Source organism: Saimiri boliviensis, chromosome 4, assembly GCF_048565385.1.
Source record: "Saimiri boliviensis isolate mSaiBol1 chromosome 4, mSaiBol1.pri, whole genome shotgun sequence".
Lineage (NCBI taxonomy): Eukaryota > Metazoa > Chordata > Mammalia > Primates > Cebidae > Saimiri > Saimiri boliviensis.
The window spans coordinates 50,235,384-50,262,857 of NC_133452.1; the positions used below are offsets into that span (position 1 = coordinate 50,235,384).

Consider the following 27,474-nt stretch of genomic DNA (forward strand, 5'->3'; position numbering starts at 1 on the left):
ATGGTGACGCGTGCCTGTAATCCCAGCTACTTAGGAGGCTGAGACAAGAGAATTGCCTGAGCCCAGGAGGCGGAGGTTGCGGTGAGCTGAGATCGCGCCATTGCACTCCAGCCTGGGTAACAAGAGCAAAACTCCGTCTCCAAAAAAAATAAATAAATAAATAAAATAAAATAAAATAAAAAGAATCATTTCCTGCAATACTACTTCTACAAATATTTAGAAGTACCACCCTGTGCAAGGCACCAGAGAGATGGCAGTAAGCAAGACCAACATCACCACTGCCCACATGGAGCCCAAAGGGATAGAGAGTAAGGAGGCCCTGTGGCAAGTACCCTGGGAAGGGCCTAGAGGTACTATAGGAGCCTGGAGCAGAACATAACTGTGGCAGATTGGGGGTTCAGGAACAGTTTCGAAATGAAGTATTAGACCTGAGGCTGAGTGGGAATTAGCCACATAACTGTGGCAAATTGGGGGTTCAGGAACAGTTTCGAAATGAAGTAAAGTATTAGACCTGAGGCTGAGTGGGAATTAGCCACATAACTGTGGCAGATTGGGGGTTCAGGAACAGTTTCTAAATGAAGTAAAGTATTAAACCTGAGGCTGAGTGGGAATTAGCCAATTGCAGGCAAGATGAGGAGGGCCACAGAATAGGGATGGAAGTAGGAAGATCCCCAGGGCAGCCAGAGGACTGAGCCGGAATAGTAGTGCTGAGAAGAGGGTGCTAGGAGGTGGGCCACAGAAATGAAGCAGAGAAGGGGTCTGGCCAGGTGTTTAGACTTTATCTTGAGATCATTGGGAACCATGGGAGGGTTTTAAGTTGCACAAATAATATCAAATCTGCATTTTTGGGTAATACTGGCATCCAGGACATGCATTAGGAGGCTCTGCAGTAATTCAGATGAGAGGTGCTGATGGCCTAAGTGCAGAAAGGGGCAGGGAAGATAGAGAAACTGAATGGATCCTTGAGATACTTAAAAACAGAATTTATAGAACTTTGTGGGCATTTAAAAATGAAGAGTGAGAGAGGAGATGAAGATAATGAGATACTTGCGTTCCTGATGGGTACATGGGTTGTCTGATGGTTGGAATCGCAGGAGAAAGAGAGGAGTGGAGAAGGGGTAATGGGTGTGGTTTTCTATAGGTGGCATTCAAGGAGAAAGATGTCCAAGTGGAGGTCTCTTGTGAGCAGTTGAACGTATACAACAAGCACTGCAAAGAGAGGTCTAGGCTAGAGATGCTAATCTTGAGGCCATCAAACTGTGGAAATAAATAAGATCCCTTAGGGATAATGTGTCCTGTAAGAAGAGTCAACAGCCTAGAAGCCTGGGGAACATCAACAATTACAGGATGTGCAGAGTAAGCAGTGACAGAGAAGGAGCAATCAGAGAGATGCAGGAAGAAAACTGGCAGAGCATGGCACCCTGGAGCATTTTTAGATACTCAATATTTGAAGGAGTGAGTCTCAGCAGTGTCAAATGCTGCCAAGGGTCAAGAGTAATTGAGAATTTTTCTGTGGATTTGGTAAGAAGCAGCAAGAAGGGGACCCTTACTGGGGCCAATACAGTACAGTATTCAGGGTGGCAGTGTTGCAGTGGAGCTAAGGAAAGGCACAGACAACTCTTTCAAGAAGGTCACTGTGAATAAGGCCAGAGAGGTGGGGTGGTAGCTGTCAGATGACAAGGGGTAACGAGAAGGCTGAGTAGAGAAACACAGTACTTACTGGGTACTGCTGAGCACACAGTCAGAGCCGGCAGCTGGCCTTCTCTGCTGACTAGTGGGATTTTTCCTTAGCAGGATTCAGCCACTCTGCCATATTTGGACAAGACAGACAAGTAGATTGACCTATCCTTGGATTTTTCTAGGTATTAGGAACAGAGAGAAGACACATGTCCCAAAGTGCTTTCTTGAGAATCTGATAGAAGAGATCATTTGTTAGTAAAAATGTAAATCCACTCAATTTGGGGTTGGTGAGTGGGTGGGGAGATATTTATTGTAAGATAAAGAGGGATCTCTCATGGATCTAGGTGAAGACCTCACAGATCCTGGAACTACAAATGTGAAGTTACCAGGAAGCAAGACCGCTATTCCTCATTTCTTATTCTGGGCTGCTTTTGTCTTCAGTCGTACCTGCTTTATTCTTTCCTCTGCACACAGGCTGTCTTATGAATCAGTTCTCAAGTTTACATGGCCAATAAGTTTAAGCACTAATAGAGTTTCTAATAAGTATCTCAGAGGCTCAATTCCAAATTCCCAGAATGGGGAATCTGACCAGCTTTAGTTAAGTGTCTAATCATCTATGGCCAGTGGGTGGAGTATTGATTTTTAGTACAAATGAAGGCATGGTACAGAGCCTCTGAAGTGACAGAAAGGAGAGGATTGCCTGGTTGCACAGAGGTTTTCTGGCATCTCTGCTGCATCCAGACATCTGCTTTGTTGTATTTATCTTATTGGAAATTTCTCTGTTGTAGGCCTACTTGTAAGAGGCAAGTTGTGCAGGGCTCTGCTCTATATTAATTATGGAAGGTTTTACCTCACTGAAATGATAGTTCCCCAGCTTTAGCATTTTATGTTGTTCCATTAACTGTGATGTAAACATGCCTGCAAAATATCAGTTCATGAACCAATCTTACTTTCCCTGACATAGTAACCATTTAACAGCCTTGCATATTGCTGCTTCATTATGACATGAAGTCTAAACACTTTAATGGTGACCAGTTAAAACACACACATACATACATCAAATCAGGAATTTGATTCCAAGTTTATAAAATAATCAGGTCTTATCTTTTGAAATCCTGCCTATCAAGACCTAATTTAAATCTTATTCCATAATTTCTGGCCTGTTCTTATCCCCTGAACAGCAGAAAATTATTTTTCTCTGTTTTTATAACTTACTTTGTTTTAACCTACTTACCACATTCTTATTGTTAAATGCACAGCACATGCAAAGGCACTGAGATGAAGGAGCATGTGGCTTTGCCACTTACTAACAGTTCAGCCCCGTCAAGGTACACAATGCATTTGAGCTTTTATCTCTTATCTGTGAGAGTGGTGATAATGCCTACCTTTCCTGGATGTTAGGAGCCAGTGAGTGAATGGATGCAAAGCTATTTGCATGTCAGGAAGCCTATGCAGATATTGGTACTTAAGGAAATAGTTTTGGAGTTTGAAGACCAGGTTTCTAAATCCCTGTCTGCCATTTGGTAATTCATGGTATGGCAGTGGGTGAATTACTGTTCTTCCTTGGGCATGTTGTGTGGTGTGTTAGTTTTCTTTCATTGTTATGACAAATTATCACAAACAGAGTGACTTAATACAAATTAGTATCTTACAGTCTTGTAGGTCACAGATAGAGTGGGCCTGTTTGGTTTCTCTGCACTGAGTCACATAAGGCCAAAAATGAGCTGCCAGCTGGCCCAGGCTGTTATCTGGCTCCAGGGGAGAATCTGTTTTACAAGTTCATTCAGGTTGTTGGCAAAATGCAGTTCCTTGCCAACTGTAGGACTAAGGTCCCCATTTCCTTGCTGTCAGCCAGGGAACTCTCTGTTTCTGAAAGCCAGCTCCATTCTTCATCATATTGTTCCCTCCATTTTCTTTTCATTCATTCATTCATTCAGACAAGTAAACCTTGTATAAATTTATGGTGTACACATTTTGAAATATGTATCCATTGTAGAATGCTAAATTCAGCTAATCACCATATCTGTTACTTCACCTACTTATTATTTATTGTATGGGGAGCCTTTAAAATGTACTTTCCTAGCAGTTTTCAATACAGTGTTAACTATAGTCACCATGTTGTACTACTCTCTTAAAAACATGGAATGTAGCCTGGCCAACATGGCAAAACCCCATCTCTATTAAAAATACAAAAATTAGCCAGACATGGTGGTGCGCACCTGAAATCCCAGCTTCTTGGGAAGATGAGGCAGGAGAATGGCCTAAACTCAGGAGGCAGAGATTGCAGTGAGCCAAGATCAAGCCACTGCATTCCACCTTGTGTGACAGAGTGAGACTCTGTCTCTCTATATATATATTTGGAATGTTTCATAAATTTGCATGTGATCCTTGCAGAGGGGCCATGCTAATCTTCTCTGTTTTTTTCAGTGTTCATACATCTTGCCAAAGCAAGAACTGAACAGTCCTTCCTTTTTCAAACCAGCACCATCACATGGAGTTCTGTTCAGCTGAATCTCTGACTTTCTCTTCTGCTGCATGTCTTCTGCCCCCAGCTGAAGAATGTTCTTTGCATTTAAGGGCTCACTTATTAAATTTGCCCTACCTGGGTAATCCAGGTTGATCTTTATTTTAAGGTCAACTTAATCGTTCTTAAGTAACTTTCATCTTACCTGTCAACTCCCTTTGCCATGTAAAATAATATATGCACAGGTCTGGGGATTACTACATGGACATATTTGGGGTAGGGTGGTTGTTCACTCTGCTTACCACTTTTGGTACTATGTATGAGTACAGTATATGAAGTCAAGCATCGTCACTTGCATACATAGAGCTAGTCAGCTGTGAATGGTAAATCATGTGGTCTTGATATAGTTAGCCTTTGTGTTCTCACCCAAATCTCGTTAGAATTGTAATCTTCATAATTCCTGCAATCCCCACATGTAAAGAGAGAGAACAGGTGGAGGTAATTGAATCATGGGTGCAGTTTTCCCCATGCTGTTCTCATGATAGTGAGTTCTCACAAGATCTGATGGTTTTATAAGGGACTCTTCCCCTCTCACTCAGAACTTCTCCTTAATGCTTCCTTGTGAAGAAGGTGCCTTGCTTCCCCTTTACCTTCTGCCATGATTGTAAGTTTCCTAAGGCCTCCCCAGCCATGCTGAACTGTGAGTCAATGAGATCTCTTTCCTTTATAAATTACCCCATCTTCAGCAATTGTATATAGCAGTATGAAAATAGACTAATACAGATGTAAGTTACATGTATGCACTTTGGTAAAGAGTAGGCCAAGGCAGACATCTGAGTCTGCATGACTCAGTGAGTTCAGAGACAGGTGCATACTCCACTTGTTATATAACCTGTTTGTGTAAATTCATGCTTTGTTTGGGCCACTATTGTCTGTGAAAGGTATAACTGCCCTGCTGATGCTGTACAGGTGCTCATGCCCAGAGAAACAGCGGGGAGCCAGGACACAGCTTGGCCCGCTCATGCCCAGAGAGAGAGAGTTAAACTGCTCATCCTGAAGGCAGGTAGAGCTGGCCACACAGGAAAGTGTGGGAGCAGCCGGCTTAAGCAGCTGAGATAGAGCAAACAGTGTTAAGAGAGCTGCTGATGAGAGAGCTGCTGAATAAAGCTGCATTTCACCTACCTACGATCCCCTGAGTGTTTTTTCAGCTATTTGCCATGCATCCACTCACTCTCCTCGGACCTCAGCATGGCCTAGAATCTGACCCTGGACCTAACAACAGGCCTATTGCTATGATTTATGTTCAACAAACATAAACTGTTTCCCAAGAGATGTTTTGTGCCTCGAGTTACTGGTAAGAGTAACCCAAATCAAAATAAGCTAGGTTGATAGTTGCACAGTAGTTCTTTTATGTAGCCATTCTTAGTTTATGCAGATAAACAGATAAGACAAGCAAACATGCTGTATCTACATGTAAGGAGTATTGTTAAATAAAAAGTATATTCTATTCTTTCTTAGGACTTTTGCTGAGGCCTTTGATAAACTGTCTTATTTCAATTCCATTATTGTTCCTATTTTTAAAATAAATATTCTGGGTTCAATAGGGGTATTTAAAGTGCCCAATGTTGTAAGACTACTGAAAACCTTTTGTTGTTGTTGTTGTTGTTTTTGAGAAGGAGTCTTGCTCTGTCACCAAGGTTGGAATGCAGTGGTACAATCTTGGCTTACTGTAACTCGCCTCCTGGGTTCAAGCAATTCTCCTGCCTCAGTCTTCCAAGTAGCTGGGATTACAGGTGCACACCACCACATCTGGCTGATTTTTATATTTTTAGTAGAGATGAGGCTTCGCCATGTTGGCCAGGCTGTTCTTGAACTTCTGACCTCGAGTTCAAGACCTTGAGATCTGTCCACCTCGGCCTCCCAGAGTGCTGGGGTTACAGGTGTGAGCCACCATGTTCGGACAGACTACTGAAAATCTTGAATGAAAAATAATTCTAATTTGTGTTTATTCTCCCTGCATCTTAGCAGGTTTAGTGTAAAAGGAGCAAAAACTCTGGAGCCAGACCCCCTGAATTTGATTTCTGTCTCTGACATTTATGTGTCCAGTGACCTGGGCAAGTTACTTAACCTCACTGTACCTCAGTTTTGTCATCTGTTAAATGAAGGTAAATATAGGCCCAACTTTGTGGAGTTATTATTGAGGATTAAATTAAATGTGTTGATATATGTAAAATGCCTGTAACTGTAACTAGTGCATAGTGCTGTGTGAGTCCTAGGAGTATTATTCTAATCGAACGATATGCTTTAACTTGTCTCAACTAAGGCTGTTTTGTTCCCCAGAGTACATTTGCCAGTGTTTGGAGATAAGGGTTGTCACATCTGGAGGGTAAGATACAGACATCTAGTGTTTCCAGGCCAGGGATACTGTTCAGCATCCAATAATGCACAGGGCTGCGCGCCCCAACCCCCAAACACAGACGTATCCAGCCTGAATGTCGGTAGTGTCAAGATTAAAAACCCCTGTTTTAAACCAGTGGTCTTTTATGTTTTTAGTAACAACTTCATTTGAAAATAAAATACTCATAGACTTTTAACAATGAGGATATTCATGACAGAGCCATAGGGCTCTCAGTTCTACAATAAAGTGAAAAGTAGAAAAATTTTCTGATGATTAAAAAAAAAAACATAGCTATCATAGGAAAAGAGTGTGCTTAACTTCTAGAATATATAATTAAAGGTAAGAAATACTCAGAAATACTCAGGTCCTGTGAATTACTGAATGCGATTTCTCATTTTCTAATTTTCCAGTGAGGTTCCTCTGGAGATTATAAGGAAAGAAATTAAAGTTGACCCCTGAACAATGCAGGGATTGGGGCCCCAACCCTTCATGCAGATAAAACCCTGCATATAACTTTCAATTCCCCCTAGACTTAACTACTCTTAGCCTACTGCTGACCAGAAGCCTTACTGACTAAACATAAACAGTTAACAAATATTTTGTGTTATATGTATGGTATGCTGTATTGTTACAACAAAGTAAGCTATAGAAAAGAAAATGTTATTAAGAAAATTATGAGAAAATATATTTACTATTCGTCAGGTGGAAGTGAGTCATCATAAAGGTCTTCATTCCTTGTTGTCTTCATGTTGAGTAGGCTGAAGAGGAGGAAAAAGAGAGGCGTTATTGCTGTCTCAGGCAGAAGTGGAAGAAAATCTAAATACAAGCTATACTTGGATTTGGAAGCTTTTGGAAACTACTGTTACTATGTATGTTGAAATACAGTGAGCATTAAGATAACTGTGCATTACAGTTGCTCATGTAGAATTTATCTATATTGTAGTAGTGGTAAATTTTGCAAGGCCCAAAATGATTTTGCCACTGTCATTTTTATTTCTGAATATTGTATAAAACTTATGTGTTTGCCCTCTTCACTCCCTCTCATCCCGTAGGAATGTTGAATAATTTAGAATTTAGGGTATTCTTCAACTACTTATTTCTCCACTACCTCTCCTATCAGTTTTAGCTGTTTGATTTGTCTATACAAGACTCCGTAGTACTATCTGAGATGGTATTCGTTCTCCTGGTTACAGAATTTGTCCTTTTGATGATAGGTCAGTTAATCATTAACACCTGCATTACCATAGGGTGCAGAAGCTAATTAGACTGACTTCCTGGAATGGGTAGGAAAGAACCTGGGCACATTCCTATACCTTCCGCTGTCATAACCCACTTGGAGAAACTGAGAATCGCAAGACACAAACAAAAATAACCTGTGATTGTTCATCATTAAGATTAAGAAGAATACTAACGGAGACAGACCCAAGATGGCCAATTAGGAACAGCTCAGGTTTGCAGCTCCCAGTGAAAGCGCAGAGGGTGAGTGGACTCCGTATTTCCAGATGGATTTTTATTGCCCACAGACCAGGAGATTCCCAGGTTGAGGAGCCCCATGGGTCACCAGCACAGCTGTTTCAGCTGGTGCAGCTGTTTTCACTGGCGTCCCAGCATGGTGGTTCTCTGTACAAAATACATGAGTCCAGGCACCATTTAAGCTGGCAATTGGAGATCGAGAAAGACAAAGTCACCCATTCAACTGATAGAAAAGGGGGCTGAAACAGGAAGCCAGGCCAGGAGATTCTGGGGCAAAAAAGCACCATGAATCTCAGCGCGTCTGTTTCAGCTGGCGCAGTAGGTCGCCGCATATGAAATCACACAGATCCCAGCACCTTTTCAAAAGGCAACTGCAACGCCTGGGAGACAGTCAACGGTTCAGCTAAAAAGAAAAAAAAAAAAAAAGGACTCTGATGCAGGGAGCCAGGTGATCAGGCTCGGCTGGTCCCACCCCCACAAAAAAACAGCAATCTGAAACGCTCTGGATTGAGAGTTTCACAGCAAGCACAGCTGAACCCAGGACGGTCTAGCTCTGTAGGGGAGGGGCATGCACCATTACCGAGGCAGTCCACCACTATGGAGGTAGTCCGTCATTGCTGAGGCAGTCCAGCATTACAGAGAGAGTCCACCATTACGGAGGTGGCCTGCCATTGCTGAGGCAGTTCTAATTATACCTGTATAAACAGGACTGCAGGGAAGTTCACATGGCAGCTAGGTGGAGCCCACAGCAGCTCAGCAAAGCCTCTGCAGCAGACAGTGACTAGCCTGCCTCCTTGCTGGGCAGGGCAGCCCTGAAAAAAGGCAGCAGCACAACAGAAACTCATAAATAAAGCCTTAACTCCCCGGGACAGAGCACCTGGGGAAAAAAAATGGGGGAGTTATGAGTTCCACTGCAGCAAACTTAAATGTACCTCCCCAGCACCTATGAATGAACAATGAAGCTCACAGCAAAGCACTTCAGCTCCTATAAAGGAAAGACTGTCTCCTCAAGCAGCTCCCTGACCCCCATATATCCAAAGAGTCACCTCATAAAGGAGAGCTCAGACTGACATTAGGTGGGTATCCTTCAGGGACAAAGGTAGCAGAAGAAGAAACTGGCAGCAACCCTTATTGTTCTGCAGCTGCTGCAGGTGATCCCTAGGCAAGCAGGGCCTAAAGTGGACCTCAGCAGTCCTACAGCAGAGGGGCCTGACTCATAGAAGGAAAACTAAGAAACAGAAAGAAATAACTTCATCATCAACAAACTGGACATCCACTCAGAAACCCAATCTGAAAGTCAACAACTGCAAAGATGACAGGTGGATAAATCCACAAAGATGGGAAGAAGCCAGTGCCAAAAGGATGAAAACACCCGAAACCAGAACACCTCTTCTCCTACAAGGGATCACACTCCTCATCAGCAAGGGAATAAGGCTGGATGGAGAATGAGTGTGATGAATTGACAGAATCAGGCTTCAGATGGTGGGTAATAAGAAACTTCTGTGAACTAAAAGAACATGTTCTAACCCAATGCAAAGAAACTAAGAAACTTGAAAAAAGATTTGACGAAATGCTAATGAGAATAAACAAGTTAGAGAGGAATATAAGTGAATTGATGAAGCTGAAAAACACAACACGAAAACTTCACGAAGCATGCACAAGTTTCAACAGCTGAACTGACCAAGCAGAAGAAAGGATATCAGAGGTGGAAGATCAACTCAATGAAATAAAACAAGAAGGCAAGATTAGATAAAAAAGGGTAAAAAGGAATGAACAAAGTCTCCAAGAAATATGGGACTATGTGAAAAGACCTAATCTATGTTTGATAGGTGTATCTGAATGTGATGGAGAGAATGAATCCAAGCTGGAAAATACTGTTCAGGATATTACCCAGGAAAACTTTCCCAACCTAACAATGCAGGCCAATATTCAAGTCCAGGAAATACAGAGAACCCCACAAAGATATTTCTCAAGAAGAGCAACCCCAAGGCACAGAATTGTCAGAATCACCAGGGTTGAAATGAAGGAGAAAATGCTAAGGGCAGCAAGAGAGAAAGGTCAGGTTACCCACAAAGGGAAGCCCATCAGACTCACAGCAGATCTCTCAGCAGAACTCCTGCAAACCAGAAGAGAGTGGGGGCCAGTATTCAACATCCTTAAAGAAAAGAACTTTCAACCAAGAATTTCATATCCAGCCCATCTAAGCTTCGTAAGTGAAGGAAAAATAAAATCCTTTACGAACAAGCAAGTACTCAGAGAGTTCATCACCACCAGGCCTACTTTACAAGAGTCCCTGAAAGAGGCACTAAACATAGAAAGGAATAACCAGTACCAGCCACTCCAAAAACATACCAAATGGTAAAGAGCATCAACACAATTCAACTGCATCAACTAACAGGCAAAACAACCAGCTAGCATCAAAATAGCAGTATCAAATTCACACATAACAATATTAACCCTAAATGTAAATGGGCTAAATGCCCCAATAAAAAGACACAGACTGGCAAATTGGATAAAAAGCCAAAACACATCAGTGTGCTGTATCCAGGAAACCTATCTCACATGCAAGAATACACAAAGTCTCAAAATAAAGGGATGGAGGAAGATTTACCAAGCAAAATCGAGAGCAAAAACAAGCAGGAGTTGCAGTTCTCATCTATGATAAAATCGACTTTAAACCAACAAAGGTCAAAAGAGACAAAGAAGGGCATTACATAATGGTAAAAGGATCAATGCAACAAGAAGTGCTAACGATCCTAAATAAATATGCACCCAATACAGGAGCACCCAGATACATAAGGCAAGTTCTTAATGACTTACAAAGAGACTTAGACTCCCACACAATAATAGTGGGAGACTTTAACACCCCATTTTCAATATTAGAAAGATCAACAAGACAGAAAATTAACAAGGATATCCAGGACTTGAACTCAGACCTGGATCAAGCAAACCTAATAGATATTTACAGAACTCTCCACCCCAAATCCATAGATTATACATTCTTCTCGGTGCCACATCACACCTACTCTAAAATTGACCACATAATTGGAGGTAAATCACTCTTCAGCAAATGCAAAAGAACAGAAATCATAACAAACAGTCTCTCAGACCACAGTGCAGTCAAGGTAGAACTCAGAATTCAGAAACTAACTCAGAACTGCACAACTTCATGGTAACTGAACAACTGGCTCTTGAATGTTGACTGGATAAACAATGAAATGAAGACAGAAATAAAGATGTTCTTCGAAACCAACGAGAATGAAGACACAACATATCAGAATCTCTGGGACACATTTAAAGCAGTGTCCAGAGGAATATATAGCAATAAATGCCGACATGAGAAGCAAGAAAAGATCTAAAATTAACACCCTATTATCAAAATTGAAAGAGCTAAAGGAGGAAGACCAAAAAAACTCAAAACCCAGCAGAAGACAAGAAATAACTAAGATCAGAGCAGAAGTGAAGGAGATAGAGACACAAAAAACCCTTCAAAAAATCAATAAATCCAGGAGCTGTTTTTTCGGAAACATCAGCAAAACAGACCACTTGCCAGATTAACAAAAAAGAAAGAAGAATCAAATAGTTGCAATAAAAAGTGACAAAGGGGATATCATCACAGATTTCACAGAAATACAAACCATGATCAGAGATTATTACAAACATCTCTATGCACATAAACTTGTAAACTTGGAAGAAATGGATAAATTCCTGGACACTTGCATCCTCCCAAGCCTAAACCAGGAAGAATATGAAACCCTGAATAGACCAATAACAAGATCTGACATTGAGGCAGCAATTAAGAACCTACCACCCAAAAAAAAGCCCAGGTCCAGACGGATTCACAGCTGAATTCTACCAGACATACAAAGAAGAGCTGGTACCATTTCTTCTGAAACTATTCCAAACAATCCAAAAAGAGAATTCTTCCCAAATCATTTTATGAGACCAACATCATCCTGATGCCAAAACCTGGCAGAGCCTCAGCAAGAAAAGAAAACTTCAGACCAATATCCATGATGAATATAGATGCAAAAATCTTCAATAAAATACTGGCAAACTGATTGCAACAGCACATAAAAAGCTTATCCACCATGATCAAGTAGGCTTCATCCCAGGGATGCAAGGCTGGTTCAACATATGGCAAGTCTATAAACATAATTCACCACATAAACAGAACCAAAGACAAAAACCACATGATTATCTCAATTGATGCAGAGAAAGCCTTTGACAAAATTCAACAACCTCTTTTGCTAAAAACCCTCAATAAACTAGGTATTGGCAGGACGTATCTAAAAATAATAGCTATTTACAACAAACCAACAGCCAATATCATACTGAATGGGCAAAAACTGGAAGCGTTCCCTTTGAAATCTGGCACTAGACAAGGATGTCCTCTTTCCCCACTCCTATTCAATATAGTATTGGAAGTTCTAGCCAGAGCAATCAGGCAAGAAAAAGAAATAAAGGGTATTCCAATAGGAAAGGAGGAAGTCAAATTGTCTCTATTTGCAGATGACATGATTGTATATCTAGAAGGCCCCATTGTCTCAGCCCAAAATCTCCTGAAACTGATAAGCAACTTCAGCAAAGTCTCAGGATACAAAATCAATGTGCAAAAATTATAAGCATTCCTATACACCAATAAAAGACTTAAAGAGAGCCAAATCAAGAACGAACTGCCATTCACAATTGCTACAAAGAGAATAAAATACCTGGGAATACAATTAACAAAAGATATAAAGGACCTCTTCAAGGAGAACTACGAACCACTGCTCAACGAAATAAGAGAGGACACAAACAGATGGAGAAACATTCCCTTTTCATGGTTAGGAAGAATCAATATCTTGAAAATGGCCATGCTACCCAAAATAATTTACAGATTCAATGCTATCCCCATCGAGCTATCAATGTCCTTCTTCACAGAACTGGAAAAAAACACCTTAAACTTCATATGGAACCAAAAGAGAGCCCGCATAGCCAAGTCAATTCTAAGCAAAAAAAAAAAAAAAAAAAAGCAGGAGGCATCACATTACTGGACTTTAAACTATACTACAAGGCTACAGTAATCAAAACAACATGGTACTGGTACCAAAACAGAGCTATAGACCAAGGGAACAGAAAAGAGGCCTCAGAGGCAACACCACACATCTACAACCATCTGATCTTTGACAAACCTTACAAAAACAAGCAATGGGGAAAGGACTCCCTGTTTAATAAATGGTGTTGGGAAAACTGGCTAGCCATGTGCAGAAAGCAGAAACTGGACCCCTTCCTGATACCTTATACTAAAATTAACTCCAGATGGATTAAAGACTTAAACATAAGACCTAACACCATAAAAACCCTAAAAGAAAATCTAGGTGAAACCATTCAGGACATAGGTGTAGGCAAGGACTTCATGACCAAAACACCAAAAGCATTGGCAACAAAAGCCAAAATAGACAAATGGGACTAATCAAACTCCACAGCTTCTGCGCAGCAAAGGAAACAGTCATTAGAGTGAATCAGCAACCTACAGAATGGGAAAAAATTTTTGCAATCTACTGATCTGACAAAGGGCTGATACCCAGAATCTACAAAGAACTAAAACATATTTATAAGAAAAAAACAAGCCCATTCAAAAGTGGGCAAAGGACATGAACAGACACTTTACAGAAGAAGACATACATGAGGCCAACAAACATATCAAAAAATGCTCATCATCACTGGTCATAGGAAAATGCAAATCGAAACTACATTGAGATACCACCTCACGCCAGTTAGAACGGCAATCATTAAAAAATCTAGAGACAACAGATGCTGGAGAAGATGTGGAGAAATAGGAACACTTTTACACTGTTGGTGGGAGTGTAAATCCTCCAACCGTTGTGGAGGACAGTGTGGCGATTCCTCAAGGACCTAGACATAGAAATTCCATTTGACCCAGCAATCCCATTACTGGGTGTATATCCAAAGGATTATAAATCGTTATACTATAAGGACACATGCACACAAATGTTCATTCCAGCACTGTTTACAACAGCTAAAACCTGGAACTAACTCAAATGCCCATCGATGATAGACTGGACAGGGAAAATGTGGCACATATACACCATGGAATACTATGCAGCCATCAAAAATGATGAGTTTGTGTCCTTTGTAGGTACATGTATGAGCCTGGAAACCATCATTCTCAGCAAACTGACACAAGAACAGAAAATCAAATACCGCATGTTCTCACTCATAGGTGGGTGTTCAACAATGAGAACACATGGACACAGGGAGGGGAGTATCACAGACTGGGGTCTGTTGGTTGGAAATAGGGGAGGGACAGTGGGGGGTGGGGAGCTGGGGAGAGATAGCATGGGGAGAAATGCCAGATATAGGTGATGGGGAAGAAGGCAGCACATCACACTGCCATGTGTCTACCTATGCAACAATGTTGCATGTTCTTCACATGTACCCCAAAACCTAAAATGAAAAAAAAAAAAAAAAAAAACAGAACACTGACATGTTGGGCATCAATTAAGTACTAAAAGTACTTGATAACTGATAACATTGTACAATTACTAAGTATTGGTAAAAATATATGAGGTTGTGATCATATTAGAAATACATTTATCTTATGATATTTAACAAATTTGTGGCTTACATAATATGACAAAAGAAAAGTGTTAATTGCAGCAAGGATGATATCCACTCAATCCCTTTTGGATCATTGTATTACAACTTTAAATCTGTGGGCATAAAGGAAAACACCGTGACTCTCTATTTAAAAGGAAGAAACAAAACCTTTTTGATTTGGATCATATCTGCCATATTTTTAAATTAGGGCTAGAACCTGGGAAAAGCAGTTTACAGCAGAACTACGTTTTGTAATGCAATCTTTTGTTCAACCTGACAAGTTTGTCTTGCTGACACTTTCTAAAGTGGTGGAACGGTGCTAAATACTTCTTCACAGACTTTGTGATTAAGAGAGATCAGCTTTAAATGTAATTGGTATCGTTCAAGGGTTTGGGCAAAATCCAGCCAGTTTTCTGTGATGTCAGGCTGTTAGAAGGGAAAACTACTTCTGTCAGCCACCACCTTGCTATGAGCTTGGTTGCATGCTGGAGCACCACATCAAAGACACAGCTACATAGCAGTTGAAAACTAATTAAAGACTTTCATCTACTTTGAAATGATTGTTACTCAAATCTTGGTCTGCTACTTCCTAATTCAGAGCTTTATGCTAAAGACATTTTTGGAAAAAACTCAACAGCTTTATCAGTGAAATATGGGGAAATACTTAAGTCTCTTCATCAAGAATTAGTTGATTTGGGGAAAAGAGACTTGGATTACAGTGAATCAGTGTTTATACAGATCTGATTTTTATATATAACTGTTTTTATAGAATTTCTGTAAGCAGGACTGGTTGAGTAGCAAATAGCACACACAGGACCATGTTTCTTGCCTCATTTCAGTGTACATAGTGGCATTTTATTGTGGTAGTCTGGACCAGTGGCTAGAGGGTCCCGAAGACTAAAGATCATACTAGGAAGACAGTTCCTTTACCTTGGTTACCATTAGTTCTGAGAATGGAATTGAGATCTGAGTCTGGATTCCAAAGAATACTGGCAAGGCATATCATAGTAGTGATTGGTCTAAGCTGAGTGGAACCCAGTACCCAGAAGGTCAAGTCTGGGAGAGGAAAAAAAGCAGAAATGGAACCAGAATGACAGCACTTAGTAATGTGGATAAGATCATCACAGACATACAGCTGTGCACTGGTGAGTTCCTTGTGGACAAGAATTCAATGTAGCATAGGCCATAGAGCTGTAGGTACTCAAAATGTTTCTGGCAGGAATGCACGGTTCTACCTGGCACAAAGGAACACAGGAATGGCATTTGGTCTGGAGAGTCTAGTACTGGGACAGGTTCCAGCCTGCTGCCCAGCTGAATCTCTTGGGGAATTTGCTTTCTACTTGGCTGAGGAAGGTGTGATCTTCTTTCTGTGAGTTCTACAGGAGTGGCCACTGTTAACAGAGGGCTGGAGCCCCTGGAACATTTTTACCATTGCTCAAAGTAAACATTTACAGGGCCATGGGCAGTGGCTCATGCCTGTAATCCCAGCACATTGGGAGGCTGAGGTGGATGAATCCCTTGAAGTTAGGAGTTCAAGACCAGCCTGGCCAACATGACAAAACCCCGTCTCTACTAAAAATATTAAAATTTAGCCAGACATGGTGGTATGTGCCTGTAGTCCCACCTACTAGGGAGGCTGAAGCAGGAGAATTGCTTGAGCCCAAGCGGTTGAGGCTGCAGTGAGCTGAGATTACACCACTGCACTCCAGCCTGGGAGATAGAGCATGACTATCTCTCAAAAGAAAAAAGTTGCAGGCCATATACTCAATCCATTAGATTTCAGGACCTGGGTTCTTTGTCAGTGAAATTCAAAGGTGAGTAGTTAGTTGGGAGAGTGGCCTTCTCAGAACAACATCAAGGAATCAGGCGAGAGGGACAGAGGCTTCATAAATCCTGAAAGAGCATCCTGGTAGAAGGTAAAATATCCTTCTAGTTTGAAGGAGCATTTTAAACAAGGATATTTTAAATCAAGTTAGAGAGTCCTAAGCCAAGGACAGCATTTTATATTCAGTAATGAGAAGGTATTTTTTGTCAACGGTAGAAGGTCATACTTCTCTATTTGCAACAACAGTCTTGTTTCCAGAAATGAAGGATGTGGAATTCTAATATTGTTCAAACGCTGAAAAGAAAACAGTGTGAGAGAGTCAGTTTATATGGAAATTGATGGTAGAAGATCACGAGTATACTAACCTGTTTAAATAAGATTTCATGTATTTACAATAATACTTTGGAGAGAAAGTTGTATTCTTTCACGTATACATATTTGAGGGTCAGAAATTTTATATTTTAAAAAGAGAAGTTGTAACTCAACTATGATACCCTGTAAAAGTAGGGAAAAATTAAACATTTCAAAAAGTAGTGTTAGCTTTACTGACTAGAAGCACAATATTTAATACAATTTCTATTATAAAATATTTAACAGCCCCTTTTCACAAAACTAAAGCTGTTTAATGTCATTAACAGAATGGTATGTAATTATTGGGGTCATTCAGTTTTTACTAGCACTGTGGATAAATTATAGAAGATGCCTTAATATTGGAGGTTTTTACCAAAAAATACAGCCTTCTTTGATAACAATATTTACTTGAATAGTTTATTTGATTTTGATCAAATATTTTACTTTTTCAAACAAGGTGGAGAAAAACTCCTCAAATTATTCCATGATGTTGATATTTTCTGAGTGAATCCCAGAACCCTGACCACCTACCCCCTTTTTTTTTTTTTTTTTTTTGTTAACCATTTGTGCCTTCCACTAAGCCCATATTAGTCTTTAAAACTTAATCAGAGGACTTGGCCTACTGTAAATTTTTTGGTAAATCTTACTATTTATTATACTATTGTCTCTGTCAAACCTTTAGAGTAGGTTCAGTTACCAAATAATATTATAACAAACACTGCAGGGAAAAACTTCTATTTTCTCAAATTGGGGCAATGGTACGTAGTCCAATTTTGAGCTGATCACTCCAGTTAAAAAAAAAAAAAAAAAAAAAAAACAAAAAAAAAAAACAAAGAATAACTGTTAGAATGCTAAATCCTTAGTGACTGGTGGTTGTTCAAACTTTAGTTTGACATATAAACATAACTGGCTGGCTCCTTCTTCAGAGAAGATATCAGCTGAGTATGGTGGCTCACATCTGTAATCCCAGCACTTTGAGAGGCCAAGGCGGGTGGATCATGAGGTCAGGAGTTTGAGATCAACATGGCCAACATAGCGAAACCTTGTCTCTGCAAAAAATGCAAAACATTAGCCGGTATGGTGGCGGGCACCTGTAGTCCCAGCTACTTGGGAGGCTGAGGCAGGAGAATTGCTTGAACCCGGGATATGGAGGTTGCAGTGAGCCGAGATTGCACCATTCCACTGCAGCCTGGAGGACAGAGCAAGACTCCCTCTCAAAAACAAACAAAAAGTGCCACTGCAGTTCTCCTGGCTTTAATTCATTTATGACAGCAGGATAACCACTGTGACAGCACGTCTGCATGTGCCATACCTTTGTTCAAGGCAGAAGGAAGAGGGAAAGCAGAGACACCCATTGAACTTGACAGATGTCCCATTGGCCGGAACTTTGACCAGTAGCCACTTCCAGCTGTTAAGAGGCTGAGAAAGAACATTAGGCTTTTACAGTTGTTGGTTTCAGCAACAAGCAAGGGAAAAAGAGGTTTGATTGTGGGGTAAATGTATCTGTATTGTCTGAAGTAGGTCTAATAGGTATTCATATTTTTATTATTGTGATGCAGCTTTGTGTAGTCTTTTGGAATAATAAAATAGTTTCACCTCTGCTGACAAACTTGACATCTTTTACTTCTTAAATTTATGGAGGTCTTTGCCGATTTTTAAGCCATAAAATAGCTGAAGAAAATTGGAAGTAATTGCATTCAAAGCTTATATTAAGTAATGCAGTCTACTTTAACAGGTTGCTGAATCTGGCGTATATTTAATGCTGTCCACTTGCCATCCAGCAACAATAGAATGAATGATGATTATCTTTTTTTTTTACCGTTTTGAAGAAAAAATCAGGCTGTATCAGATTTTAAAACCCTGCCAGGAGGTTTAGAATAATGCATTTGCAGGCCTAGAAAGTATTTGCTATCACTTACAAAATATCTCAGATGATCGTCAATCCATAGAAGATATGATTTTAGGGTGATAATAATACAGCATATTAGATGTTAGTGCTTGCCTTAAAGATGATACTGTATCACATATAGTCTAAAATAATTATTTGCCATTTTAAGTGATAATCTTAGTAATGTAGAAATCTAGATGAAACCATAGTAGGGAGCTTTGAAAAATAACCCATATCTCAGTACTTTTTTTTCTGCATGTGTTTAATAAGAAATCTGATATTGCCATTTAGCAGCAATTTTTAGAGTATTATTAACATTTAAGCTAGTATATTGAGCAATACGTCTCTTTTCAGTAGCACAAAATGAAATTATTAGAGTGTTCTTTTGGTGATGAAATATAATCCTCAATGAAACCAAGACTCACTCTTATGAAATAATTTATGTAGGATGTCCAAGTAGAGGTGAACAGATGTCTTTCAAAGGAAGGAACTTTTAGCTATTAAAATGCATGTAAAACAAAGTTCTGTTTCAGTATATGTCAGGTAACTTTTTCTCTACAGGGTCCCAGAAGTAACAGATACTCATATTTTCAATTTCTTAATGTACCAGTACATTTAATGCTTCTCCCTGCATCTACAAGGCTTTCCAAAGAAGAAAGATTGGCAATTGGTTTTGCATGTCATGTTTCTGAAAGCCTCACTCTTAAACATCAAATTTTTCCAGAATAATGAGATAGGTAATAGAAACATACAAAGATGTATATCAACACCGCATGAGTCATACTTTATTTGGAAGTTTATTTGGAAGGCAAATTTCCCCCAGTTTGCATGGATCACACATTTGGCTCAGGACAGTGTACACAATAACATATCATAGGCGTTAGACTCAGTCTGAATTCATAGCCAACCTCCACCACCAAGATTTGGCATTGGGAAAATTATTTAACCTCTTGATTTCTTCATCTGTGCAATGAGACTCTCACTGGGGAGACTACCTTTTTTGCAGAGTGGTTATAAGGGACTGAGAAGATAAATGCTTTACATACTTCCTAATGTGTAAGTGTTCAATAAATGCTGACTATTTTCATGACAAGGATAATAAGAAAATACCTTTCTGGGACCCACCAATTATGGCTTTTAAGTCTTGTAGAATCACTGGTTGCTACTTCAAGATTATACTTAGGAACCAGCATTTCTGGCAGTAGTACATAAGTATAACATTTCATAAGTAAAGTCCTTTTATATATTTTTATTATTGTTACACCCAGATAATAATTTGTAAAACCGTCATCAGCAGTATGAAAAGATCACTTTCAAAATCTTACAAGATCATGGATTCTAGATGATAACAGATACTCCACTTATTAATAATGGACAATTTTAAGGACAGTTACTTCAGAAAGTTTTTTTTTTTTTTTTTTTTTGGAAAAACAAATGTAACTTTTTTTACTTTTTTTAAAATGGAATCTCACTCTTTTGCCTAGGTTGGAGTGCAATGGTGCAATCTTGGCTCACTGCAACCTCCTCCTACTGGACTCAAGTGATTCTCCTGCCTCTGCCTCCCAAGTAGCTGGATCTACAGGTGCCCACCACCATGCCGAGCTAATGTTTTGTATTTTTAGTAGAGACAGAGTTTCACTTTGTTAGCCAGGATGGTCTCGATCTCCTGACCTTGTGATCCGCCTGCCTCGGCCCCCACAAGTACTGAGATTACAGGCATGAGCCACCACACCCGGCCACAAATGTGACATTTTATGGCCAATCTATTTTTTATGAATTCTACCTTCAAATAATAACTTACAGAATTATAATTCATAATCCTTTATGAAAATAGTGATTTCTGGCTTTTTTTTTTTAATTGCATTTTAGGTTTTGGAGTACATGTGAAGAACATGCAAGATTGTTGCATAGGTACACACATGGCAGTGTGGTTTTCTGCCTTCCGTCCCCTTGCCTGTATCTGTCATTTCTCCCCATGCTATCCCTTCCCACCTCCCCACCCCCATCCCTCCCCCATTTCCCCCCAATGGACCCCAGTGTGTAGTGCTCCCCTCCCTGTGTCCATGTATTCTCATTGTTCAGCACCTGCCTATGAGTGAGAATATGCGGTGTTTGATTTTCTACTCTTGTGTCAGTTTGCTGAGAATGATGGTTTCCAGGTTCATCCATTTCCCTACAAAGGACGTGAACTCATCGTTTGTGATGGCTGCGTAATATTCCATGGTGTATATGTACCACATTTTCCCTATCCAGTCTATCATCGTTGGGCATTTGGGTTGGTTCCAGGTCTTTGCTATTATAAACAGTGCTGCTATGAACATTCGTGTGCATGTGTCCTTATAGTAGAATAATTTATAATCCTTTGGATATATACCCAGTAATGGGATTGCTGGGTCAAATGGGATTTCTATTTTTAGGTCCTTGAGGAATCGCCACACTGTCTTCCACAATGGTTGAATTAATTCACATTCCCACCAACAGTGTAAAAGTGTTCCTATTTCTCCACATCCTCTCCAGCATCTGTTGTTCCCAGATTTTTTAATGATCGCCATTCTAACTGGTGTGAGATGGTATCTCAATGTGGTTTTGATTTGCATTTCTCTAATGACCAGTGATGATGAGCATTTTTTCATAGTTTGTTGGCCTCCTGTATGTCTTCTTTTGTAAAGTATCTGTTCATATCCTTCACCCATTTTTGAATGGGCTTGTTTGTTTTTTTCTTGTAGATCTGTTTTAGTTCTTTGTAGATTCTGGATATCAGCCCCTTGTCAGATGGGTAGACTGCGAAAATTTTTTCCCATTCTGTTGGTTGCCGATTCACTCTACTGACTGTTTCTTTTGCCGTGCAGAAGCTGTGGAGTTTGATTAGGTCCCATTTGTCTATTTTGGCTTTTGCTGCTATTGCTTTTGGCGTTTTGGTCATGAAGTCCTTGCCTACGCCTATGTCCTGAATGGTTTTGCCTAGATTTTCTTCTAGGGTTTTTATGGTGTTAGGTCTGATGTTTAAGTCTTTAATCCATCTGGAGTTAATTTTGGTGTAAGGTGTCAGGAAGGGGTCCTGTTTCTGCTTTCTGCACATGGCTAGCCAGTTTTCCCAACACCATTTATTAAACAGGGAGTCCTTTCCCCATTGCTTGTTTTTGTCAGGTTTGTCGAAGATCAGATGGTTGTGGGTATGTTGTATTTCCTCTGAGGCCTCTGTTCTGTTCCATTGGTCTATATCTCTGTTTTGGTACCAGTACCATGCTGTTTTGATTACTGTAGCCTTGTAGTATAGTTTGAAGTCCGGTAGTGTGATGCCTCCTGCTTTGTTCTTTTTGCTTAGAATTGACTTGGCTATGCAGGCTCTCTTTTGGTTCCATATGAAGTTTAAGGTGGTTTTTTCCAGTTCTGTGAAGAAGGTCATTGGTAGCTTGATGGGAATAGTGTTGAATCTGTAAATTACTTTGGGCAGTATGGCCATTTTCACCATGTTGATTCTTCCTAACCATGAACATGGAATGTTTCTCCATCTGTTTGTGTCCTCTCTTATTTCGTTGAGCAATGGCTTGTAGTTCTGCTTGAAGAGGTCCTTTACGTTCCTTGTTAGTTGTATTCCTAGGTATTTTATTCTCTTTGTAGCAATTGCAAATGGCAGTTTGTTCTTGATTTGGCTCTCTTTAAGTCTGTTACTGGTGTATAGGAATGCTTGTGATTTTTGCACGTTGATTTTGTATCCTGAGACTTTGCTGAAGTTGTTTATCAGTTTCAGGAGATTTTGGGCTGAGATGATGGGGTCTTCTAGATATACAATCATGTCATCTGCAAATAGAGACAATTTGATTTCCTCCTTTCCAATTTGAATACCCTTTATTTCTTTTTCTTGCCTGATTGCTCTGGCTAGAACTTCCAGTACTATATTGAATAGGAGTGGTGAGAGAGGGCATCCTTGTCTAGTGCCAGATTTCAAAGGGAATGCTTCCAGTTTTTGCCCATTCAGTATGATAGTGGCTGTTGGTTTGTCGTAAATAGCTTTTATTGTTTTGAGATACGTTCCATCAATACCTAGTTTATTGAGGGTTTTTAGCATAAAGGGCTGTTGAATTTTGTCAAAGGCCTTCTCTGCATCAATTGAGATAATCATGTGGTTTTTGTCTTTGGTTCTGTTTATGTGGTGAATTACGTTTATGGACTTGCCTTGCATCCCTGGGATGAATCCTACTTGATCATGGTGGATGAGCTTTTCGATATGCTGTTGCAATCAGTTTGCCAGTATTTTATTGAAGATTTTTGCATCTATGTTCATCATGGATATTGGCCTGAAGTCGAGGCAGCAATTAAGAGCCTACCACCCAAAAAAAGCCCAGGTCCAGATGGGTTCACAGCCGAATTCTACCAGACATACAAAGAGGAGCTGATACCATTCCTTCTGAAACTATTCCAGACAATCCAAAAAGAGGGACTTCTTTCCAAATCATTTTATGAGACAAACATTATCCTGATACCAAAACCCGGCAGAGACTCAACAAGAAAAGAAAATTTCTGGCTTTTATTTAAAAAGAAAATCTTATACTATACAACTCTCTTAACAGCTTTATTCATCATTGTAAAAACTTGGAAGCAATCAAGATGTTCCACAGTCGGTAGATGGGTAATTAAACTGCAGTATATCCAGACAATGGAATATTATTCAACAGTGAAAAGAAATACTATTCAACACTAAAAAGAAATGAGCAATCAAGCAATAAAAGGGTATAGAGGTACCTTAAATGCATGTTACTAAGTGAAAGAAGTAACATGGCTACAATATTAAAATTGTCTACATATTTTATGATTCCAGTTATATGATATTTTGGATGAAACAAAACTATGCATACAGTAAATTACCAGGGATTGGGTAGAGTTAGGGATGAATAGGCACAACATAAAGGATTTTCGTGTCAGTGAAAATACTCCGTATGATATTATGATGGTAAACACATGCCATTGTACATTGTCAAAACACTGAAATATACCACACCAAGAATGAGCCTTAATGTAAATCATGGACTTTAGGTAGCAGTGAGATGTCAGTGTAGGTCTGTCAGTTGTAATAAATGTGCGACTCTGGTGTGTGATGTTGATAGTGAGGAGCTTGTACCTTTGGGGTACAGAGGATATATGGGAACTTTGTACTTTCCATTCAATTTTGCTGTACACCTAAAACTTCTGTTTAAAAAAAAAAGTGTGTTTTAGAAAACATAGACACACACAAAAGAAAGGAAAAAAAGGGAAATACTTGTGCCCTGCAACTCTCCTCTTGATAATTGAAGAACAGGGCTTGACTCCCTGGAGATAGCTTGTTTCAAAGAAAAAAAAAAAAAAAAAAAAAAAAAAGAAAAGAATATAATTTTAAAAGGTAACTATATCTGACTTTACTCATTTTACTGAAATTCAAGCTAATTCATTTTACCAATCACTAAACAATTAGTAACTTTATTAACAACTAGTAAGACTAGTAATAACCTCAGAGTATTTGTAAAGTTTAAAAAGGAATCTGAACGAAAAATGTTTAGTTTTTATAAAGTTGACAAATCTTTTAAAGGTAGCACATTTCAATTTTAAAAATCATTGTGTCACTACTGCAAAAATGTAAACATAGTGAAAATTTGACGTTGTAGAATAATATGTATGAGTTAGAATATTTGGGCTTGCCTTTTTATTACACATATTAAAACCAAAAAAAAAATCCTTTGAGATGAGACACTACGTGAAAATAGTGTTTGTTTCTATGGAATACATTCTTAGCTCTCTTTACAATATTATGGGAGCATGGTGATATCACAGCAAAGAATACCTTTTTTGGCCTGTTGAGGTGGCTCACGCCTGTAATCCCAACACTTTGGGAGGCCAAGGTGGGCGGATCACCTAACTCAGGAGTTTGAGACCAGCCTGGCTAACATGGTGAAACTCCATCTCTACTAAAAATACAAAAATTAGCCGAGCGTGGTGGCAGGCACCTGTAATTTTAGCTACTCAGGAGGCTGAGACAGGAGAATTGCTTGAACCCAGGAGGCGGAGGTTGCAGTGAGCCAAGATTGTGCCACTGGCATTCCAGCCTGCACAAGAGCAAAACTGCATCTCAAAAAAAAAAAAAAAAAAAAAAAAAACCTTTTTCTCTTGATTGCTAACAATCTGTAGTTGCTGATGCTCCCCACGTTGGGAAAGCCCTACCAGATCTTGGACTAGACCAAGTGAGGAAGATTATCTGTCACCGCAGACCTGCTGACCTCACATGGACCCCAGAGGTCTTGGCAAGGCTAATCTAATGAATAAAATGTTTCCATGTTAGTTAAAAATCAACTGAATAAACAGACCAAAAACCCTGAGGTTAAACTTTTAGACACAAAATGACAACTTCTGAACTCATGACAGCTTCTGCCTGGAGACCATAGTCATAAACCACAAGACAGATGTTTTTGGTGAGGAAATGACTGCAAATGGTAGACCTTAAGCTGATGCCAAACTATTCTATGTAAGGAAAATGTTCTCAACAATAGTGCTTCTTTACAAAAAGGAATGGACTAGCTAGGCCAAAGAAAATGGCTTATTCATATATAAATATGCCCTCTAACTTTTGAGTTGCTAAATTATTATCCCTTAGAATATTTTAGAGAAATTGACTTATATTTTAGTCAAGTATTTCTTTTTCCTTTTTTTTTCTTCCTGTACCCTCTTCCATTTCAGGAGATTGTATAAAATAATGTCACAATTAGGCCATAAAGAAAGAGAACCATTAAATGCATATGATCCAATTTTTTGAGTTGGAGCTAGAAACACTAGCTTTTTCTTAGGAGAATGAGATACTTCTTAGAAACAGAACAAGTTGTCCTTTACAAGTAGTGATTACTAGAATTCTCATTTTTTAAAACTGGCTTTATCAGGCATTCTGACTCTTTTTCTAAAGAAATTGCTGTTGCTAACCATGCTTTCATTTCACTGGGGAATTAATGTTCAGTGGCGCATTAGAATTCATGCAGTAGCATTAAATAATTACTGTTTCTTTATATATCTCCTACCAACTTAAAAGTATATTAAAATTGGCTGTAGGAGAATTCAGGACACTTCAATCTGAAGAAAATTCCCATCCCCATACACACACACACACACACACACACACACACACACACACACACACACATATATATATAATCTTTACTCAGTGGCTAAGAGGCAACTTCAAGTACTTGGCAACAAACAAATTGCACACATAGCAACAAGAAAGAAGTCGAGTAGTATAGGAAGAGGAAAAAGAAGCTGGTCCACATCAGCTCCCACAGTGGTAGTAAACCTCAGAGAATATCAGAGCTGTAGACAGCAGCTTGGCATGAAGGAGAGGAATTCATGGTTTTCCATAAATCTAGTGACAGGCCAGGTCAGTTAGGGCAGCACCATCTTGTCTGCCCAAGTAGCATACAGGGCAGGAGGAGAAAAGTTGAGTATAGAGATGGAGCTGAGCCGACATGGAGGAGGAGGAAGGTTGTGAGAGTTGAAGGATGTAGGGCAGGCAAGGAACGGTGGGGCTGCGAGGGTCTTCAGTTTAGCCAGCTCTCAAGCCTGATTCGGTGTGTTATTTTGGTGCCAGGCCTGGCCACAGCTTCTCAGACCCCAGAGAGGCTCCCCTCTGTGCATGGAGCAACAGGAGGGCTCAGAAGCCTCAGATGACTGTCTGAGGTTTGCAAGCAGCAAAAAAATGAGGGCTCTGTTCAGGGTACAGCAGAGAAAATCAGAATGAGAGAGTCCCCAGCCTTGCTCTTCTCTGCACTACCTTGGGCCTCAGCTTCATCTGTAAAACGGGGATGATAATACCCCAGAGAGGGTGTTATAAGAATTGGATATGTTAAATCATATCAAATTCCCTTCACAATGCAGTATGGTAGCTGTTTGACAAAGTTGATTCACTTCCTCTTTTACGGCCTCAGACTCTATAACCCATAATGACAACAGCTTCTACAGTTTCATTTATAGAACAGAATAATACTTTCTAAAATGTGAAACTACTACTCATCCGGTGAAAGAATTGTTGAGAAGCTTATGCATAATGCTTTATTCACCTCGGATCTCCAGGACTTTTGCTAGTTTGTGGCGAAGAAATAGCACATATGGTGCTGCCAGAACAGTGGAGGAAGCTGGCCCTGAAGGGCAGCCAGGAAGTGGGATAGAAACTCCTCGCTGAGCTATGGGAAGCAGGGCTGGTGGGAAGCCACAGGCCCACAGACCTAAAAACAGAGTGGTTAGGTCTAGATGTGTGCCTACAAAGTAGGGGTTTCAGTGCGAAATGCTGGGCTGTGGGCTAACTGTGGCTCACAGACTGTTTTTTTTTTTTTTACACTTAGCCAGTGTAGTGGTTTTTTTTTTTGTTGTTTTTTTTTTTTTTCCTTTTAAATAGCTTTAACCAGGGGCTTGACTTATTTTGTCACATTCCCCAGTCACTTCTTTTTTTTTTTTTTTTTTTTTTTTTGAGACGGAGTCTCACTTTGTCACCCAGGTTGTAGTGCAGTGGCACAATCTCAGCTCACTGCAATCTCTGCCTCCTGGGTTGAAGCAATTCTCCTGCCTCAGCCTCCCTAGTAGCTGGGACTACAGGTGTGCACTACCACACCCAGCTAATTTTTTACATTTTTAGTAGAGATGGGGTTTCACCATGTTGACCAGGATAGTCCCGATCTCCTGACCTCGTGATCTGCCTGCCTTGGCCTCCCAAAGGGCTGGGATTACAGGTGTGAGCCACTGTGCCCAGCCCCCCATTCACTTCTTATTGCCCTAGACCTGGT

The 27,474-nt window shown here is 39.9% G+C and overlaps 1 protein-coding gene and 1 pseudogene across 2 annotated transcripts in view; one reads left to right on the forward strand and one right to left on the reverse strand.

The window, feature by feature from the left end:
• Nucleotides 1–27,474, forward strand: part of MAN1A1 (mannosidase alpha class 1A member 1) — a 182,018-nt gene that overhangs the window by 19,840 nt on the left and 134,704 nt on the right. The window lies entirely within an intron of this gene.
• On the reverse strand, nucleotides 4,032–4,132 carry LOC120363427 (U6 spliceosomal RNA; annotated as a pseudogene).